General features: G+C 42.8%; 1 pseudogene; it reads left to right on the top strand.

Moving 5' to 3' along the window:
* Positions 1–16,430: 16,430 nt before the first annotated feature.
* On the top strand, positions 16,431–21,603 carry LOC142452546 (calcium-binding tyrosine phosphorylation-regulated protein-like; annotated as a pseudogene).
* Positions 21,604–22,171: the final 568 nt, after the last annotated feature.

Here is a 22,171-nt window from a genome sequence, read left to right as displayed (position 1 = left end):
AAACATCCTTGGGGACCATCGTCAATGAAGAAATAAGTTGGACATTGAGGGAGATAGGATGCATATGGACAGTCAGATAGAGTTGTGCATGCTTGGCCTTTGGGGCCCAAGTCCCACTGGCATTGAGTCTATTTTGACTCATAGAGACCCTAAATAGTGTTCCCAAAGTGGTAAATCTTTACGGGAGCAGGCGGTCTTCCCTTTCTCCCGTGGATCCTCTGGTGGGTTTGAACCCCAACCTTCTGGTTTGACGCCTAATACTTACCCAAGAATATCATGGCTTGACCTCTTTAGATCTACTTTCCTTTCAATTACATGATTTTCACTTGCATGATCCTGATGAGACAGCAGTGGTATGGCAATCACTGAGCTGGCATGCAGTGGGGTATCCAGAAATGTGTGCTGGATAAGAAACAGAAGGACTGATTGCTTCTGAAATACCAAAACTGATGCATTGATTGATAGCTCTTTCCTGGAGTGACTCATGTTATCAACAATTTATCAGACTGATTGCTACCACATGACCAGAACTGATGCAGCGATTGATATTTCCTGGAGTGACTCACGCTATCAGCAATTTATCACATCTCTGTATGCACCTCTCTCAGCTCTCAGGAATAGTTCACAAAAATAAGGTTCCAAGATTCCCTACACACTTTTGTTCCTTTCAATGTTTCTTCTTCACACCCTACAGCCTCGCCACCCTGAAGACTGCAGTCTACCATGCTCAGGTCTGTGACATTTTCAGGTAATTTTCTTAGGTTTAACTGGGGTTTTTTTTTCTTTTCTTTCTAGATACATTCTGCTCATTTCTTTCTTTTAGTGGTTTTTTTTCCCCTTAAGAACTCTCTCAAACATCAATTTCTGGGTAATTGTTCCGTGACATCTCCACTTCCACTCTCAGGTCCATTAGGGAGTTCCACTCCCAGGTCCAGTAGGCAGTTTCTTCTCTGCCCACCCCATGAACCAATCCATTATTATATCATGATATTCATCATACTGTTAGCCATTTATTGGTTACTCCTCAGAGAATCCTGCCCTTCAGGGAATGGCTTTGTACTAATCATTTGTCATGATTTCTAGTTGCAGAACAAATGAGGAATGGTAGATGAAGATTGAGGAAGCTAGAAGACATTCTTCCCTAAGTTGAGTGGAGCCTGTGTGGTGAAATTCCCCAACCAAGCTTCAAGAGGTTTGTCTACTAACCCACCTCATGACCTGACACTCTTTCGGAGCTTTTTAAAAAGAATCAGGAAGCCTAAAACATTACATTTAAAGCAGAATAGCAGCGGATGCATGTGCTCCAAACCCCACCGTCACAACTTGAAAAGGGAAAGCAGGCACTGAACACTTCAAAGCCACGAGAAACACATGACATGCATGCCTTCAAGATGGACTGAATTGCAGATGCCACATCACTGCGTGGCTAGTGAGTGATGCGACCCTGCCTGTAGCTGGATACTGCAGTCCCACCCGGTTTGTATACCGTGACAGCTGTGTATTGTGAACCACAAAAGAGAGCAGCATGGGGGAACTTTAGGCAGCTCCAACAGATCTGGAATAAGATATCAAAACCCAGCCCTGTGTGAGTGCGAGATGCCATTTCCTTCTCCACTCAGGCAGCAGTTAGAGTTTCCTGTCAATTCTATCGACCACAGAGCTGTGCATGGAGGGGTGTATGTGAAAATGGGAGATTGGAGAAGGGGGAGGGGAAGGGAAGGAAGGGAGAGGAAAAGGAGACAAATTGTGCTCCATAGACTTTTCAGTGGCTGGTTTCCTGGAAGTATATTGCTGGATTTCTTTTTCCAAGGCACGTCTAGCTTGACTTGAACCTCCAATCTTTTGGTTAGCAGTTGAGCTCAGTAACAGTTCGTACCATCCAAGAAATCCAAAAAAGTATTAATACGGTCCATTAGAACCTGGTGAATGGGTCAAGATGCTGACGCCTCACCCTCAAATATCCTAGTCATTTAGGGACCAATGCGGAGGTCAGATGGTCGAGCAGAAACTTAGGGCTTCACTGTAATTGTGCTCAAAGATTCCCATTAGCTAGGAGGAGCCCTACATGACATCTTCCCTTAATAATAGTTATTATCATTTATGTCATAACTCATTGAGAGCATATCACATGGCAGAGATTAACTTTGTAGACAGCACCTGATTTAAATCTCACAACCGCCTGTAGAGTGGCATTATGGGTTACATTGTGTCCCCTCAACTATGCACTGAAAGCCTTAAGCCCTACACCGGTGAATATGATCTCATCTGGAAATTAGATGCTCTTGGTTACATGAATAAAGAAATGTCAATGCGGGCTGGTAATTATACAATCTACAGTTCAAACCCACCAGCTATTTAATGGGAGAAAGATGAGGCTCTCTGCTCCCATAAAGATTTACAGCTTTGGTAAAACCTAGAATAGCGTCTCTATGAATTAGAATCAACTCAAAGGCAGTGGGTTTGCATTTATTTTTTGGTGGGCAACAAAATCCAGACAAGGACAGATGGGTCAAAATTGATGCTATGAGAATATCAGCAACAAGCAGCAGCTGGAAAGAGATCAGGATTCCCCTCAGAGGGGACACTGTGAAATATCCTACTCTAGAGCTGAATTCAGGATTGAAGCCCCCTAAATGGGGAGAAGATAAATCTATATTCCTTAAAGCTACCCACTTGTGTTATTTACGTTATAGCAGCAGTGGATAACAGGGACAGGTACGTACTATTATTATCCTCTCCATTTTGTAAATAAGGTAAGTAACCTCCCCAGACTCGCTCACCTAGTAAGTGCTGCGACTGGAGTCCTGTGCCTTTCGTCGTGCTAGACTGCATTCGGTGGGCCTGGGTGTTGCATGCAGCGGATCTGCTCAGCTGCTACCCGGAGAGTTACAAGTATGAGTTCACTCAGAAGCACTTTGAAAGCAAGACCTGACAATCCCCATCTGAAAAATCAGTCCTTGGGACCTACTTCTATTCAGATATACATGGAGTCACCAGGAGTCAGAGTCCACCTGCGAGTAGATGGTTATACTCTGTTCCCACAAGACACAGGGAGCAAATGGGAAGTGGGGCCAAGCAAGGCTAAGTTGTACAGAATACCCGTGGACGCCATGAGATCATAAGACATTGATGGGGAAAAACATCTCGGTCCCCTCTTCTAGACTGAGTGTTTGCAGTATTGGATTGATCCCAGTTGTGGTGTTCTTCTAACTACAGGGCAGCACTATCAGAACTCAAGGAAGGAGCTGTAACAATAACAACATTAATGTTCCCTAGTCTGCACTCTCTTAGACGGGACAGGATTTTTTAAGCTAAAAATGATTCATTGGCTGTCTTCAAGTCAGCTCTGACTCAGGATTTTGATGATATATATATATATTTGATATAATATATTTGATTATATAGAAATATATATTATATAAAATATATAATATATTTGATTATATATATGAATAAAACACTGCCTAGCCCTGCATCATCCTCATAATTGTTGATGTTCAACATAATTATTGGTTATTCAACTTGGGCAGTCAAAAAGACAATGGATAAATTTGCCTTCCCAACGTATGAAAGTTATAGACACAGACGGATATAGGAGGCCATTCAGTCTCTGGCGCAGGACCTGCCAGTGTGAGGCCTCAGCATCCCTTCATTCACCATAGCCCTCTGAAAAGCTGCCTGTCATGGGCTGTTGGGAGCTACAGTGCCCTTCCTCTTGCACTGGCTCACTTACAATGTTGGTAAGCAATCTAAGAGACGAGTGAGAAGAATTTTGCTTATCCCTGAAGTGTGAAATTTTAGAAGGTGGTGCCAAATGAATGATGATGTATATTTCTCAGTTTGTTCATGGCATTTTAAAAATTTGCTCATTCTTCAAGATACTTCTCTTCAGTATAAATCTCATCAGAGAAGTAAAATGGAAGATAAAAGTAGCTATATATGCAAAGAGCAGTGTTTAAAAACTGAGAAGAAAGAAAGGCTTCTAAGACTAAAGTTCATGACATAAACTGGTTGGATACCAGCTAGAAAACAAATGGCATAACTTTTGCTTATGAAATAAAATTGAAACAAAGTTGTGATTAAAGGAAGGGGGATGGGAATCTCATTTTGCATATGTATTTGGATCTAAGGCCAATAAATTCAAAACTTTCCTGGAAAATTTATTCAATATTCCATAAAATATAATATCCATGATATGGTGTATGCAACCTCTATCCAAAAGCTATTGTCTCAAATTTTCTTCATGATAACCCCAAACTGTTATTGGAAAACAGCAACAGCATTTGCTTAACACGCATGTAATGCTCCAGTATTTCCCTGCAAATCAATGTTGCATCTTTACTCTGTGTGCTTGATTCTGGAGCCAGGATGGAGACACATTGGTTCTTGAGGATGTTGCCATGGTTAAGGTTGTGTCAGTTTGGCTAGACCACGATTATCAGTGACTTGATGGTTACATACCCCATGTTGAGGTCTAATATAATGTAATCACCTACATATTGAGATCTGCTAATCAGTTGAAAGGGAGTTGACACAAGGGTGTCCCCTGCAGCCAATATATATGAGCATGTTAGCAAAGTTCTCTGGCTATTTACTTAATCTGTACTCTGCATACGGCTCATCATCTGACCTTGTTTCTTTGGACATAAGCTAGTAATCTGCTGTTTTACCTGCCTACCTTGAACTTTTCAGCCTCCATACTCAGCCTGCCAATCTTGGATTCATCTGTCCCTGCGGCTACATGGGTCAAGAGAAACCTCAAGGCTGATTGAGGGCTTGCCCAGTCTACAACCACGTGAGTTATTTCCTTATGATAAATCTTTCTTTGTATACATACATATGCAAGATTCACCATTTTGGCATTTCTAGAGAACCAAGCCTAAGAGAGGTGTGTTCTCCTGGTGATGGGAAATACACTAGAGAATGAGCCTGTAAAAGTGTCTCTTTGTAGCTAGGAGTCAAAGGGCATTCATGGAGGTCTAGACAAAGACATGTACATGCAAATATATATAGGAGGATGGGGAAATAGATCTATGTATCTATATTTATAGGTCAAGTATTAAGGTGGCGGAAGGACCTTGGGCCTCTACTCAAACACTCCCTCAATGCATGAATACCTTCTTTTATTAAATTGGAACTCTATGATGCTCACTCTCCCAACACAACGGCTGGAGCCAAAGTGGGTGAACAAGTAAATGTGGTGAAGAAAGCTGATGGTGCCCGGCTATCAAAAGAGATAGTGACTGGGGTCTTAAAGGCTTGAAGATAAACAAGCAGCCATCTAGCTCAGAAGCAACAAAGTCCACATGGAAGAACACACCAGCCTGTGTGATCGAGTGGTCCCAAAGGGATCAGTTACCAGGCATCAAAGAACAAAAAATCATATAATTGACTGCACACCTCCATGATAGGATCGCTGAAGACAAATGGGTGCATAAGCAAATGTGGTGAAGAAAGCTGAGGGTGCCCGGCTATCAAAAGAGATAGTGTCTGGGGTCTTAAAGGCTTGAAGGTGAACAAGCGGCCATCTCGCTCAGAAGCAAATAAGCCCACATGGAAGAAGCACACCGGCCAGTGCGATCACGAGGTGCCCAAGGGACCAGGTATAAGGCATCATGCAAAAAAAAAACAAAAAAGATATAAGTGTGTGTATGTATGTGTATATATGTATATATGTATGTATATATATGTATATATATATCATATTAAATGAAGGGGGAAGTGCAGAGTGGAGACCCAAGGCCCAAGTGTCGGCCAATGGAGATCCCCTCATAGAGGCGTTTAGGAGAGGAGGTGGGTTAATTAGGGTGCGAGGTAGTACCAATGAAGAACACAGCTTTCCCCCAGATCCTGGATGCTTCCTCCCCCCAACTACCATGATCCGAATTCTACCTTGCAGGCCTAGATAGGACAGAGGCTGTACACTGGTACATATGAGGGCTGGAGGTACAGGGAATCCACGGTGGATGATACCTTCAGGACCAAGGGTGTGAGGGACGATGCTGGGAGAGTGGAGGGTGAGTGGGTTGGAAAGGGGGAACTGATTACAAGGATCCACATGTGACCTCTTCCCTGGGAGAGGGACAGCAGAGAAGGGGGGAAGGGAGACTCCGGATAGGGCAAGATATGACAAAATAACGATGTATAAATTACCAAGGGCATATGAGGGAGGGGGGAATGGGGAGGGAGGGGGGAAAAAAAAAGAGGACCTGATGCAAGGGGCTTAAGTGGAGAGCAAATGCCTTGAGAAAGATTGGGGCAGGGAATGTATGGATGTGCTTTGTACAATTGATGTATGTATATGTATGGATTGTGGTAAGAGTTGTATGAGTCCCTAATAAAATGTAAAAGAAGAAAAGAGAAAAAAATGATTAGGGCAAAGACTGTACAGATGTGCTTTATACAATTGATGTATGTATATGTATGAACTGTGAAAAGAATTGTATGAGCCCCAATAAATTGTTAAAATAAAAAAATTTTAAAAAAAGTGTCTCTTTGCAATGTTTGCTAAAATACCATGGGTCAAAGTATGTCACAAGACTAAACCCAAAGCCAAGGGACAGGTTGGTACACCCCTCCCCCACCCTAATCATGAAGCCATGGCAGCATGTTCTTGTACAGCATTAGTAATGGGGAGTGAAGAAATGAAGCCTGTAACTCAACTGACTGAAAATCTGTGTTGCATAGTGTTTCTAGTGACATAGAAGATGTGTTCTAGCTCAGTCAGTGCAAATTGAATCCATGCCTGACGCTTTCCCCAAAAGACAACGTAATACTCCGTGTTTGGTGTGACATTGCTGCTGTAAGCTGGCATCAAGAAGGCCCTTAGATCCTAGTGACCCCCATGCACAATGGGATCCAACTGTTATAACCTATGGGTTGTAATTGGTCCATAAATAGATCACCAAGGCCTTCTCCCTTGCCATCTTAGTGTTGAAACTCCTGTGACACTGGTTCACTGTCACACCTGTATTCAAGCCACTGACAGACAGTGTCCTCTTATCAGTCCCTGTTTCTGATAAACGTCCTGCCTGTATAATACTCCTCCTTGGATGAGTCCTGTGGGCTTCAGATTGGGGCTTGGGTTTGCTCTTGGGAGCAGACTGTCCAAATCCTGGAGCTCAGGCTTATCTAGAAGTGAGGGTGGACAGGGCCATGTGAAAGCCCCATTGTTCCTTCCAATGCCCATTAAGGGGAAGATGTTCTCACAGTTGGTGTGCATTCGGGGGGCGGGGGGGGGGGGATGACACACACCAAGCATTTCCAGAAAAAAGAGATAATATCCAAATAATCCCACCACTGCTGGGAAGGGGTTGTGGAAATCAATTGGGAAGTGTGTTCTCTTGAAAGCTGGAAGAGTGAGAATTCCTAGCAAGCTGCAACCCCAATTTCAGCTGCCTGAAGCCAAGGAGCGAGTTGTTCTCAGGAGAGAGTTTCACACTCAGGGCAGCCCTAAGTATGACTGCAGCCACCTGTCTTTGGTGAGACCCTCCTTCGCTCTGCCCCCCAACAAAGGCACAGACAATTATCTCAGCTCTCAGAGAGGTCCTTCCCGCTGCTTTCCCTGGAAAGTCCTTGCTCTGGACCACACGTTGAAAGAAACTGCAGGCACTTCTCTGGCGGTGCAGAAGAGGCCACGGGGTGATGCTGGATTGACACACAGCAGAAGGCCCATCCCCTGGTCAGCCCATATTCACACTTCTAATAACACTAACAACCTCCCCAAGCTTCCATCTAGCAGGACACACAGAAAAATATGCTTGCTCAGTCCACACAGCAGAGAGGCACACAGTCCCTGAATCACTCTTTCTTGACCAAGACAGAGGCTGATTTTAAAACCAACAACAAAGAAAATATCAGTCATTACAAAAAAAAAAATCTAAAATGTGTTAACTGGTTGTAACTCATGTTTTGTCAGTGGGGATGAGGGGTGGTGAACATTGGTTGGTGGAAGAATGCTTGCCTTCCATGAAGGAGACCTGGGTTCAATTCCTGATCAATGCACTGCTTAGGCTGCCACATCTGTGCAGTCATCTGTCACTGGATGCTTGCATGTTTCTGTGATGCTTAACAGGTTTCAGCAGATCTTCCAGACTAATAAGGTTACAAATAAAATCCTGGAGATCTTTTGAAAATCAGCCAGTGGAAACCCTATTGGCCACAACGGTCCAATAAAAGTTGATGTTGGAGATGGCACAGGACTGGGGAATATTTGGGGCCATGGTGCATGGGGCTGCCATGGGTTGGGGGCAGATTCCATGCAGCTAACAACTGAGCCATTTTTAGGGTCATTATCCAAACTCAATAATCATATCCATAGCTCCAGAGTATTTTACCCGAACATTATGTATTTTTAAAAAAATCTGCTGGTTTTATATAATTCCAGTTGAACCAGACTGTCACACAGAATTTTATTAAAAAACAAACAAACACCAAAACCAATGGGATCTGGAAACACAGGGCATCTAGGACAGATGAACCCCTCTGGACCAAGGGCGATACTGGGAGGGAAGTGGGGGTAGAAAGGGGGAATTGATCTGGAGAATCTGCATATGGCCTCCTCTCTGGGGGATGGGCAACAAACAAGCAAGTGGGTGAAGGGAGACACCGGGCAGTGTAAGCTAAGATAAAATAATAATTTATAAATTATTAAAGGTTCATTAGGGAGGGGAAACGGGGAGGGAGGGGAGGAACAAGAGGAAAATGAGCTGATTCCAGGAACCCAAGTGGAAGGTGAATTTTGAGAACGATGAGGGCAACGGATGTACAAGTGTGCTTTATACAAGTAATGTATGTATGGATTGTGCTAAGAGCTGTATGAGCCCCAATACAATGATTTAAAAAACAAACAACAGCAAAATGCTTCATTCTGATGACACATGAAAACTGCTTTTCCTTCTTCAGTAATGGGAACACCTCTTCTGATATTTTCACCTTACATAGCTTCTGCCTCTGTTCTCACTCTATTTGGTTCTAAAGAAAGTCATTTGCTCTGGTCATAAATCTTACTGGCCAACACCAGGAGCCATAAGCAGTTATCCTCATCTGGTCTTGTTCTATCTTAGGAGAATATATAGAACATATAGAATATATACCTGTGCTATTAAATGAAATAACAATAGATATTGCCCCCAAGAAAATCCATCAATTCCCCTAATGTAAAAATAAGTTTGAACTCCTGTTGCATCCTGGAATTTAACCCCTCACTCATTCATACCTTCACTGCTCCACGCATCAAGTGCACATCAGATTCCTACTTTATCCAGGTGAGGTTTTATGTGAACCCTATCCTCAATGCATTCTGAGTTCTCACGATTTCATTCTTTCAGAAACATCTTATTGATTGGCTGTCATTTCATTTTTATGAATAAGAGATTTGTGCTAACAAGTGGCCGAGCCTGAGAAGCACAGGTTTTGCAAAATATAAACAGGTTCCTGTTTAAGAAAGAGAATCTCCTAACAACTTTAGCTGTTGTTGTTGTTTGCCATTGAGTGGGCCCCTTACCGAAGTGACCCCATGCATGAGGAAATAGAATGTTGTCCATTCCTACAAGGCCCTCCTGATCGGTGTGGATTCACTCCAGATTGAGGGATATATGGACGTAGATCTCCAGGCATCTTTCTAGTTTGTCTTAATTTGGGAGGTCCACAAAAACTTGGTCAGCATTATCATAACATGCAAGCCTCCAATGACAAACAGGTGGTGGCTGTGCATGAGATACAATGATTGGGAAACAAACCTTAATCTGTTGCACAGAAAGCAAGTATTCTACCACTGAGACATCAGTGCTCCGTTCTCTAATAATGAAGCTATAGAAGCACAGAGCCAGGGACTCTTAAGAGACTTGTTAATGGACTACCAGCAGCTGTCCAGAGAAGAAACAGAATGTTGGAGCCAGAAGGTCCCTGGTACTTTAGACCAGGAAACCAAGGCCCAGGGGAGAACAGAGTAACCTAATATCATACATGAAATTAAAGGCCGAGGAAATCCTCAGCTCCGTGTAGGCCACATGACTGAAGGCCCACTGCACTTACAGCACAGAGAATCAGAGTTAAAGATCATCAGAAGAAACAATTTCCCAATTATTCTTCATTTGCTCAGTGATCATTGACTACAATTCTATTTGAAACACATTAGTGATGTCATTTTTCAAACAATAGCAATAAATAAAGCATAACAATGCTCTCTATAGGAATACAAATCCACTATGAAAATTTTAAAAACAAAGTTCAGACTAAATGCTGCTAAGAGCCTCGCTGTATAAATTGCTAGAAATTAATATCCAGATCAAACAAATTCACTGGCTTCACATTGTCTCTAACTCATATAGCAATTTTATCATTTTTACTATTGAGAGTCTTAGCAAGCTAGGTAATGGTATTTGAATTAGATAGGTCTCGTTTCAAATACAGTTTCTATGACATACCACCTTGAAAACATGGGCAGGTTAACCAATCTAAGCCTCAGTTCCCTATCTGTAATATGGGTTTTCGAAAGGATATAAAGTACTTTTACACATATTGCCATGTAATAAGTACCCATTAAATGTTAATCAGAATCCCTAGGGGATACAAATAGTTAAAACACTTGGCTTCTAATCAAAAGGACAGAGGTACAAGCTCACCTAGAGGCATCTCAGAAGTGGCCGTCAATCTATTTCTCCCCCAAATTAGCCAATAAAAATGCTATAGAAACACATGGGGTTGCTATGAGTCATGTCAACTGAACAGTAGTTGATCACTGGCTGAATGTTCCTTACAATCACAAAATATAGCAATTGGATTAAGTAAATGATCACTGCTGGCAACTGACAAGGACGTTCTTTAGAGGCATGTGATCCACTTCAATTAGTGTGGGCATTGTTCCAAGCAGAGATAACAATAGTGCTGACATAGTAGTTTAGATTTCTCTTTGAATCCTGGCAACCTACGCCCAAAATCTTGTATATAGGAGCTTCATTCATAAAAGTTAACTTCATTACCAATACTGCTTTCTTTTAAAAATTCAGAAATAGGCATCTCAAGAAGGTGCCCTAGTAGAATCAACCACTTGGTACACCCAATGATAGGAAAACTAAGAGGTAAGGAGGCCAATATTCAGAGACTGGGTACCAGACAGAGAATCCTGGTGTGTTAGTCTGGGTACTTTAGGGAGACAAATCCACAGAAACTGAGGTATAAGAGAGAGTTTTATATAATGATTAAGTGCACATCAAGAAAACATCCCAACCCAGTGCTGCTCAAGTCCACATGTACAACATTAACCTATATGTCCAAGACCAATCCACAAAGTCCTACTCCATCTCACAAAATATACATGATGACACTGGCTGCAGGAGGAAACTCCAGTCAGTGAATGTGTAAGCATCTCAGTGCTGAAAGGGGTCTCCGCACAGCTGCTCCAGCAGCCAGGGCTGCATCGGGGTAGATCCCTATGGCTTCTCCTCAGGGATGTTTTGCAGGAAATAAGCCTTGCCAGATGAAGCAGGGAACTGGCTAAGGCAGCTGCACCCTGGTCTGACCATCACAAAGAAAGAGACCTGAGAACTAGAAAGGCGAGGCTCACCAAGCCATTTATCTCACCACACTTCAATTAACCCCACATGTGTTTATCGGCCAGGTTGGCACAATAAACTATATCAATCCACCCCTTGCCAAATTGGCAACTGTACATAATTCTTTGGCCTCATGATTGCAATTAAGTAACACCTACACCTTAATCCTATAATCCTGTGAATATGTTCCCCCACCTATGAAAGTTTGGAAGCCAATCACTTCATGCCTTTATCCCTCCAATTTTGAGTATCCAATTTATACACTGCTCACTTACATCAACCCAGTACTCTGAGGAGACAATCATTTTCTGACATGAAGAATCTTCATTCCAGTTGGAACCTTGTGAAATCTGCATCCATAAGCAAAGTCAAATCCAGCCAGGCCATCCATAAAGTCAGCAACATCACGCTCGAAATTCCCCATCTGGTCGGATTCTGGTCAACTCAATATGGACTACCTAACTCAGTCTCCACAGTGTGCCCATTGGTTGCCTTGCCTTTAGACCATTGGCTTTCACCAGTGCTCAACAACCCTAGCCCCCTCGTGCTAGGTTATGAACTTTAGATCAGTCAACCCGCTCTCGTCTTCTCCGCTTTTTCCTGTAAACCAAGTCCACAGGTGTCATTGGCCAAACTCAACCCATCTCTTTATTGCTGCATTTCTCCCATTTCTGCTCCACAAGTAGATCCAGCTGGTCACCTAGCAAGCATTTCAGCCTGCTCACAGGCTCCCTTTAACATTCAGTCCCAGGGAGGAGTTTTCTTCATGGTTCCAGATTTTATCCAGCTTCTGACAAAGACCATCGGTTCCTGAGTACTCCAAAGCACTGGGCAGAACATACCCTTTCAAAGCTTTCTTTGCAGGCATGGCCTAAACCCACCTAAAGACCGAATTTTTTTTCCGTTTCACATTTATCTTAAAAAAAATTTTTTTATATATATAGACCAAATTTTAATGGCTGAAAGCAGGTGGGTTTCCAAGCTTTCTATTTTCATATTTCCCTTATTTTTCCCAGAAAACAACCGAGTAAACAGCGGGGCTTTATCTGACCTCTGGCTAGACAAAAAAGAAAAACTACCATGAGGGAGAGATCAAACAAACATCTACTCTCCATCTTATGATTTTTTTTCCTCCAGTACCCCACTCTCGTTATCATAATGTGTTAGTCTGGGTACTTTAGAGAAATGAATCCACAGACACTCATGTATAAGAGAGAGTTTTATATAAAGGTTAAGTGCACATCAAGAAAACATCCCAACCCAGGGCTGCCCAAGCCCACAAGTCCAACATTAACCCATATATCCTACACCAATCCACAAAGTCCTCCTCCATCTCACAAAACACACACTATGACACTGACTGCAGGAGGAAAGCCGAATCAGTGAATGTGTAAGCATACCAACGCTGGAAGGGGTCTCCATACGGCTGCTCCAGCCCCCGGGGCTGCATTAGGGTAGGTCCATGTGGTTTCGTTTTGGGGATGTCTTGCAGGCAGTGAGCCTTGCCAGATGAAGCAGGGACTTGGCTAAGACAGCTGCACCCTATTCCAATGATCACAAAGCAAGAGACCTGAGACCAAGCCATTTATCCCTCCACCCTTCAATTAACCCCATATGTGTTTATCAGCCAGATTGGCGCAACAAACTTTAACTATATCACCTAGTGTCCTTGGGTTTGTGGTTAAGACCTCCCCTTATGATTTTTGCCCACAGAGCTCTAAATTCACCCACCCCCCTGTGAGCTTTTCACATCCCTTGCCAGGACAAGTGGAACAGTATCTGCTACCCCTTCCTGTGCCTGAGATCTGAGACCCAACAGTGTGCTTTAATTTTCTGACTGATGTCTAAGGGTGGTCATTTTCCCAGGCCCATGGAGATCTTCCATGAGCACTCACTCCAGCGATGCCCTTTCTGCTTCCCTCTCCACTCGTACATTCATGGTGTTTACACCTCCCCTCCTTGCCCAGGAACAGAGTGACCACATTGGCTACCCTTTTTTCCCTTCCCCAGCTCCAAACATGGCATGCCAGTATAGATAACGAAAGATAATTAGACACAAATTTCCTTAAATCAGGTGAATACACCAGGGCACCTTGTAGAACCTGCATATTATGTAGGGGCAGTGTTTGGTGGTATTATGTGAATGAGCCTGGAGTGAGCCAGTAGGGCAGCTGGAAGAACTCAGACTCAGTGAGCCCCAAACCCATTCAGCCAATCTAATCCACCTCTCCTGGGAGACAATGTGGCACAGCCCCTAAACAAACAAACAAACAAACAAACAAACAAACAAAATGACCTTAAAAACAGTCATCTGAACCTGGGTTCCTTTTCATAACTTTGAATCTAAGACACCATATGCCCAATTCATAAACAAAGCTTTAACATCATAAATCAGGAAAATTCACCAGGAGCTAAAAGCCAAAAGCCTTGGCCCAAAACAGGTTTTACCAGGTTGGGGTTGACAAACAATCTTTGAAAGACCATTCAAAGACCATACAATAGTAAGCCAGCAAAACAAGCCTTACACATATGTCACTGCCCTGTTGAGTAAGACATTGCTATACTCCATCCCCTTAGGATACTTAGGTAGGTGACAGGAATAGATGCTATCTGCCCACCCCCATTTGACCACCTCCAGCATACCCACCACTTCTAATCTGATCCACCAGAAGTATATTCTCTCAAGATAGTTAACTCAATTACAAGAATAAAGTCCACCTAGCCATACCAGACATCAAATCATCCCCGTAGCCTGAATTTTACCTACTCTTGACACCCTTTAAGACCAGAAGGAGTAAAACATCATACCACCAAGCACTGCCTCTACATAGTATGCAGGGTCAACAAGGGGCCCTGGTGCATTCCTTATACTCCTCCATTACTCCAACCATGTTAACCTCTGGAACCTGTTCCCTTCATATCAGCAACACACAACCTCCTTTGACTCACCAAGTAAAGTTGCAACTTTCTGGGGAGAGAAAGAATCTCCAGGGAGACAGAGACACAACTCAAACTTGCAGCAAAGCTAGCACCAGAGAATTGTTAGACCTAGTCACATTAGCTACTGAGAAAGAAAATGCTGGGTGCCTCTCCCCACCACCGGAATTGGGACTCAACATGTCAGGGTTACTCAGCTACCTTCCCACCCCTTGCAAGGAAGTCAGTGAATATGGGGTCCCATTGACCCAACCAGACCACCTTCTGATCAGAAGCCCCTCCTGCCAGGGACACCTACAATAATAGCCTATATCAACTTTGGACGGTACTTAAATAGAAGAGAACTAGAAGTTGTGCAGCAACGTACTACGAAGGGGACTTCTGTTATAAGCATAAACAATTAAAGGTCTGCACTCTCCCTTGCACAATTTACAAGATCAATAAGGGACCCTGGTAGATTTAACATACCCATCATATACCTCAACCACCAAAACATCTAGAACCTGCTTCCTACAACTCAACAATACTTATTCTCCACCAACTTACCAACTAAATATATACACCCATAGACCTCTGCACCTGGGTCCCTGTGAATGCTGGTCTGGCTGTGCTTGAATGGCCTGCCCAGTTCCACTCTTGCTGCTCACAACAACTACTGCTGATAGTGATCAAAACCTGAGACCAGTCTGTACATATAGTCCAGCCCTTGCTTCATGTAATCAGCCTGCCTGTCAAAACCCTTGCTGCACACAATTGCCCCGCCCACATGGCCTGAGAGAGCCACACACCTAGCCCTCCAAATGGATAGCTCTGTCGGGCTAGGAAGAGAGTCAACTCCAGTGTGATAGAGAAGCACTTTGAGCCTGCAGTTCAGCTGGCTCCAGGTAGCCCTTAGAATCATTCCTACTAGCCTCTGAGAAAAAACAAAACAAAACCATGGCTCCTAGACTCCCAGGAAAATGTCACTGAACGAACACCATGCAATCAACAACTCACATCAGCAGCCACTACAAGAAATCAAGAGAAACAACACATAATGTGTGAGGAGGACCTGAACCTAACAACATGCTTAGAATAAACAGACTGTGAACCACCATAGAAAGAAAGCTTCAGGATGCTGCAGAGAATCATACGGGATATGAGGAAATCAATACAAACAAAAACAAACAAAAATGAAAAAATAAATAGAGAGGATAGAGTCCACTTACTAAGTGGGTAAACACAGCAGAAGCAAAACAGTAAAAGACCTTATCAATTGGCTGGAAGAGGTAGAGAATTATATCAGCTACCTTAAAGTTAGACAAGCAGAAGTCAACAAACGTAAAAGACAATCAAACAAGATCTCAAAGAACCTGAAGAAAACCTGAAAACAATGAGTGAGGTTATGAAGAGAAACAATATTTGAATAATTAGGATCCCAGAGTGAGACACAATGAAAAAAACAAACAACCAACAGTCAAGAAAACAAAGGAATTCCTGGAAGAAAACATCCCCAATTTAATGAAGGAGACAGATTATCATCCAGGCAGCAGAGAGAACATCAATTAGATTCAACTCCAAGAAGAATACACCAAGGCATATAGTAGTCAAATTATCCAACTTTGAGGAAAAAGAGAAAATTATAAGAACAGCTAGAGAAAAAAATTCAGTCACCTATACGGGTAATCAGATAAACATATGCTCAGACTTCTCAGCAGAAACCATGAAGAAGAGAAGAGATTGATGTAGCATCTTCCAAAAGCTGAAGTAAAATAAAGGTAACCTGAGAATCCTCTATCCCACCAAACTTTCCTTCAAAATAGATGGAGAGGTAAGGATTTTCCCAGATCAGGAAAAATTTAGAGAATTCATCAAAAACAAACAAACAAAAACGCAGCACTACAAAAATAACTTTCCAGCTCACTTTGGTCAGAAGACTAGCATTCACAGAGCTCAAACATGAGACCAAAACATAGTGTAACACTATCCAGAAGTCAGAGCAATGAAAGTAATTATCAAGATGTCTTTGATCCAATGGTGAAAAGAAGGTAAGAATTCATCCCTTCACACATACATTACACGTTACTAAGGAGGGAGGGAGGAAAATGTCTATCAGAAAAGGTACAAGGTGGAGGCAAAGAATCCACAGATGGATGTAATAACTCTGAAAATTAATGGTCTGAAATCCTCCATCAAAAGACAAAGACTAGCAAACTAGATTAGGAAACAAATTGTCTGTAGAGACATATCTCAAGGTCACAGACAAAAATAGGCTGAGGATCAAAGGTTGACAGAAGGTATATCAAGCTAATGGCAATCTAAAATAAAGCAGTCATTGTAATTCTAATTTCTGTCAAAGTCTATTTCAAGGTACAGGATATAACAAGAAATAAATACGAACATTTTATAATGCTTAAGGGATCAGTGCACCAAGAGCCAGTGTGCATTAAAAACATATATGCACCCAATGAAAGACCTGTGAGATATGTCAATCAAATCTTGTAAAAGATGAAAAAAGAAATCACGAGATCAACAATCACAGTGGGAGACTTCAATAAACCATGCTCTGAGAAAGATAGACCAATGGGAAAGAAGCTCAACAAGTAGGCTACAGAACTTAACTCTACAATTAGACAACTCAACCTGAAAGACATATTCAGAGCTCTCCACTCAACTACAAAAAAATTTACATTCTTTTCAACTTTACATGGCATGTATTTGAATATAGACCACATACTGGGACACAAGTAAAGTTTGAGCAAATTCAAACCTACAGTGCTCACTCAGACTTTCTTCTCTGACCTCTATGCCATAAAACTGGAAAACAACAAAAGTAAAAATTTTAAAAGGACCAAATACTTGGAGGATGAATAACTTACTTCTTCAAAAGGAGTGGGTATTGGCTCAAATTAGAGATGAAATTAGGAAGTTTCTAGAAGCCAATGAGAATGAGACTACAACCTACCAAAACCTATGGGATACAGCAATGATAGCTATCAACGGATGCTTGATAGTGAAAATGCACATATGAAGCAGGAAGAGAGACTTATGGTGCATACCCAATCACAAAACCTTCAGCATTTGGAGCAGTTTGAACAGAATACTCCTCTAATAGCAAAAGAAAATAAATTTAAAAATCAAGGCAAAGACAAGTGAGTGAGAAAACACCACCACCTCCACCTCCCCCAAAATGGAGAAAATTACCATAGTGAAAAGCTGATACTTTGAAAGGATTAACACAATTGACAAATCACTGGCAAACCTAACAAAGATAGGAAGGAGCAGGTGTCAAAATCCAGATTGAGGGATGAAACAGGAGAAATTATAACAGACCCTAATAAAATTAAAAGACTAAGTATACTGGCAAACCTAACAAAGATAGGAAGGAGCAGATGTCAATATCGAGGTTGAGGGATGAAACAGGGGAAATTATAACAGACCCTAATGAAATTAAAAGTCGAAGTATACACTAGTACAAAGGACTGTACTTGTACTCCAAGAGATGCAACAACTTGGAAGTCTTGGACAAATGCCTAAAAATACAAACCCTCCCCAGATTATCTCATATAGATGTAAAGAACTTGAATAGATGCATAGCAAAAGAAGAAATAGGACAAATTCAAAGTGGATCACAGAAACTTGAGGTCAAACCCAAAACTATCTGGACCATCAATGAAACAATTGGGACAAAGCTAAGAACCTTAGCACAGGGAATACATGGGCTATCAGTAATGAAGGATACACACCAGAGGAAGGTAAAATAGATGTGTGGGACATCCTAAAGATAAAACACTGTGCATGTGAAAAATACTTCAAGAGAATAATAAGAGAACCCAAGATTGGGAATAGATATTTAGTAATGGCATATCAGACAAAAGGCTTATTATTATTATCTACAGAACCCTGAAACCTTACAACAAGATAAAAATGAATAGCCCAATGAAAAGGTGGGCAAAAGACTTGAACAGAAGGTTCACAAAGGAGGAAATCTGAATGCCCAATAAACATATGAGAAAATGTTCTCGACCATTAGCCATCTGGAAAATGCCAATCAAAGCAACGATGAGATACCATCTAACACCAATAAGGATAGCCCAATTAAACAAACAGAAAACAACAAATGTTGGAGGGGGTGTTGTGAAATAGGAACTCTCTTTTACTGCTGGTGGTCTTGTAGACATGGACAGCCACTGTGGGAAGCGACTGGGTGATAGTTAAAACAGATGGATCTAGAGTTATCTTACGACCCAGCAATTCCACTACTGGACATATACCCAGAAGAAATTTAAAAAACAAGCCATGGCCAGACATCTGTGCTCCAATGTTCATCACTACATACTTCACAATTTCAAAGAATTGGAAACAGCCAACATTTCCATCAGGAGATGAGTGGATTAAAAACTCTGGGATATATACACAAAAGAATACTATGCTTCCCTAAGAAACAGTGATGAGAGGAATTACCAGCAAGGGGGTAACAAGGAAGCTCAGTAAAGCATAGCCAGGAAGCAGTAGATTGTGATTACAGATCTCCTGCCCAAATGATTTCTTCAAGCCCAGGCTTGTTGTTCCCTATGGCCTCAAGACTATTCAAGGGACTTAGAGAGCCATTCTCAAAACCAACCCACCAAACATCACCCTGTTTGCTGCAGTTCCTTGTAAAGGACTTATTTTGCTTAGCGGAAGGAAACACTCCCATGGATATCAAAGAACTGGGTAAGAAATTTCATCAGTGGTCAGAAGGAACAGCACAACAAAAGAAACAAGAAGTTGTGAAAGAACCAGAAAGACCAGCTTTAATTTCTCCAGAACCTGTCATTACACAGATGGAAAATTCTAGACACCCAGGAGGACAATGTATGTGGACCGCTATTTAGCGACAAAACCACTCAGTTTCCATCAGTTCATGCTGAACTCCCGAAGTCCGTGGGTGTATCTGAAGTAGTTTGTGGTGCACCCACCAAACCACCCACCCCTGAGGGTACTGCCCCACCTGAATCACCATCACCAGGTAGCTGTCCCTCAAAAGTTTGCCTGTGTCCCAGCTGACCCAGCTCAGCTTGCTGTCCAGATGTTAGGTACCATTTCATCAGTTCATTTTGAGCATTCTGACATTTTAATAGTGGATGTGGCAACAAGTATACCTATTTTCTGAGGAAGTGTGAGGTAGTTTATTGCGGCAGCCTGGCTGATAAACACATGTGGGATTAATTGAAGGGTGGAGGGATGAATGGCTTGGCGAGCCTCATTTTTGGAGTTCTCTGGTCTCTTGTTTTGTGATGGTCGCACCAGGGTGCCTCTGCCTTAGTCAGTTCCCTTCTTCAGCTGGCAAGGCTGACTTCCTTCAAAACATCCCCAACGAGAAGATGCATGGACTACCCTGATGCAGCCCTGGGTGCTGGAGCACCCGTGTGGAGACCCCTGCCAACGCTGAGATGTTTACACCTTCACTGACTCAGCTTTCCTCCTGCAGTTAGCATCATTGTGTCTGTTTTGCAAGATGGAAGACTTTGTGGATTGGTGTTAGGCATGTGGGTTAATGGATTAATGTTGGACTTGTGGGCTTGGGCAGCACTGGGTTGCCATGTTTTGATGCACACTTAAGCTTTATATAAAACTCTCTTATACACGAATTTCTGTGGATTTGTTTCTCTAAAGTACCCAGACTAACACAAGGTGCTAAGACTACAGGCTTCCAAAGACACTGTGGTGCCTTGACCTATTGCTTATTCTGGAGAGGTGGCAGAAATGCAGGCTGTGAGTCAAACATCTGTCCATGTAGATAAAAGTCCCAACTCCAAAGACATTTAGGCCGAACCATCAACCAAGGCTTCCTCACCCCCTTTGCAGGATGAACAAGAACCTCCTGCTTATGGTGAAGCTCCTGAAGTCCCTTATCAGGCTGATGTTGAGGTTACATCAACCCTTCCCATAGCGTCTCTCTATAATGATGTGCCTGTGACTGAAGGAGTGGCTTATGTAGAGCAAATGCCAGAACAAATCACTTTCCCTTTCACTGATTAAGTGGCTCATATTAAAGAAAGTGAGCAATCACCACCAGCTACTGTACCTGTAGCATCCAAGACAGCCTTGGGCATGTCTGTAAAAGCCGTAGAGGCTGAAAATTTTTTTTGTAGAGGTGGAGGACAAAATCCAGGTCCTCAGTACCCTTGGAGGCAGAAGGAACGATTCTGCTCTCTGACTCCTCTTTGAAAGAGGTGCAAGAGGTGGTAGCGCACACTCTGCACACCGAGAGAGGCCTCTGCCCAGCCACAGGGGTCTCAGAATCTTTCCTCTTCGAGAAGAAGGTCAGTGATGTAATCCCCAACAATACTGGGCAGGAGAGTTCTGGAAAAACAATGCTTCCCTAGAGATAGAGGTCAAACCCTTGTCCTCTTAGGGATCTGCCAAAGACGGGCATGCAGGCGCCTCTGTAAAATCGTCTAGTGGCCTCTTCATCCTTCTCCCAAAGGTCTTCCAGAATGAGACACCAAAGCAGAAGGGGACACCGCATCCAAACAAGGTTTGGTGGAGCCAGGCATAGCAGCAAGCGAAGCAGAACAACCACCAACTTCTTCTAACATGTGGATCCTTTATTGTCTACCTGATAAGAAGCAACAAAGTTGCCCATTGCCACCACCTGCACCTGCCTTTCCTTAAAGCAGCCCTCAATAGATCTAATCCTGAGGATCCACAGTTTCGGCAGCATCCACCGAAAGTCACTTTTCCTGCTTATCTGATGATGGATGACACCAAGAAGAAGAGTGCCCCGCCTTTTATCTAGTTGGCTCCAATGTGCAGGAAGCACAGGCTTGGAAGCCTCTTCCTGGACATGCTGCTGTTTCCCAGGCAGATGCTTTGAAGAGACACGCTGCAGTCCAAGTGCCCATTGCCCTTCCCACAGAACAGAAATTCCAGAAACAGCCACAATCCCCAGAATGCCAGTTTGCTTATGAGTGGACAAGTTGCCCCCTGACTACAAAGCCCAGTGGATCTTTCTGTTGCTTTCCCAGTAGAAGATGTAGCTAAAAGTAGCTCAGGATCTGGTGACAAACATATTCCCTATGGAGGTCATGGTATTGCTGGTGGCTTTACTATGCCTACTGCCCAAGTGCACAGAGCAGAAACATAAAGCCAATGCCAAAAGTGCCACCAATTGAGTCAACATTCTAGATGGCGTTTCCAGCAAAAAAAAAAAATTAAAATAGTGATGAAAAGATGAAGCACCTCGTCTTGTGAAAAGAGTTAGAGGATATTATGCTGAGTGAAGTTAGCCAAGCACAAAAGGACAAGTACAACCTGAGTCTACTGAGGTCAGTTCAAACAGCAGAACAGGCCAAAAAGAAAATGTACATATCGCACAGTTCCCAGACTGAGGACCAGATACTCTGGCAAGGGCAACACCAAACCGAATGATGCACACTTCATCAAATAAATAAATAAAGATGCAGGCAGCATCTGTGCTGAAAGAATTTCTTCACCACCAACGCTCATATGCTTTTATGGCCCACAGAGGGGTGGGGAAAGAAAAAAGAGGGCAATGGGGGACCAGGGCACTAAACCACGCAAGGGGAGGGCAATGTTTATGTTTCCACTGGAAAGAGACAGAGAGAGAGAGAGAGAGAGAGAGAGAGAGAGAGAGAGAGAGAGAGAGAGAGAGAGAGAGAGAGAGAGAGAGAGAGAGAGAGAGAGAGAGAGAG

This window comes from Tenrec ecaudatus, chromosome 7 (assembly GCF_050624435.1).
Source record: "Tenrec ecaudatus isolate mTenEca1 chromosome 7, mTenEca1.hap1, whole genome shotgun sequence".
NCBI lineage: Eukaryota > Metazoa > Chordata > Mammalia > Afrosoricida > Tenrecidae > Tenrec > Tenrec ecaudatus.
This window is presented reverse-complemented; position numbering and strand designations above follow the sequence as displayed.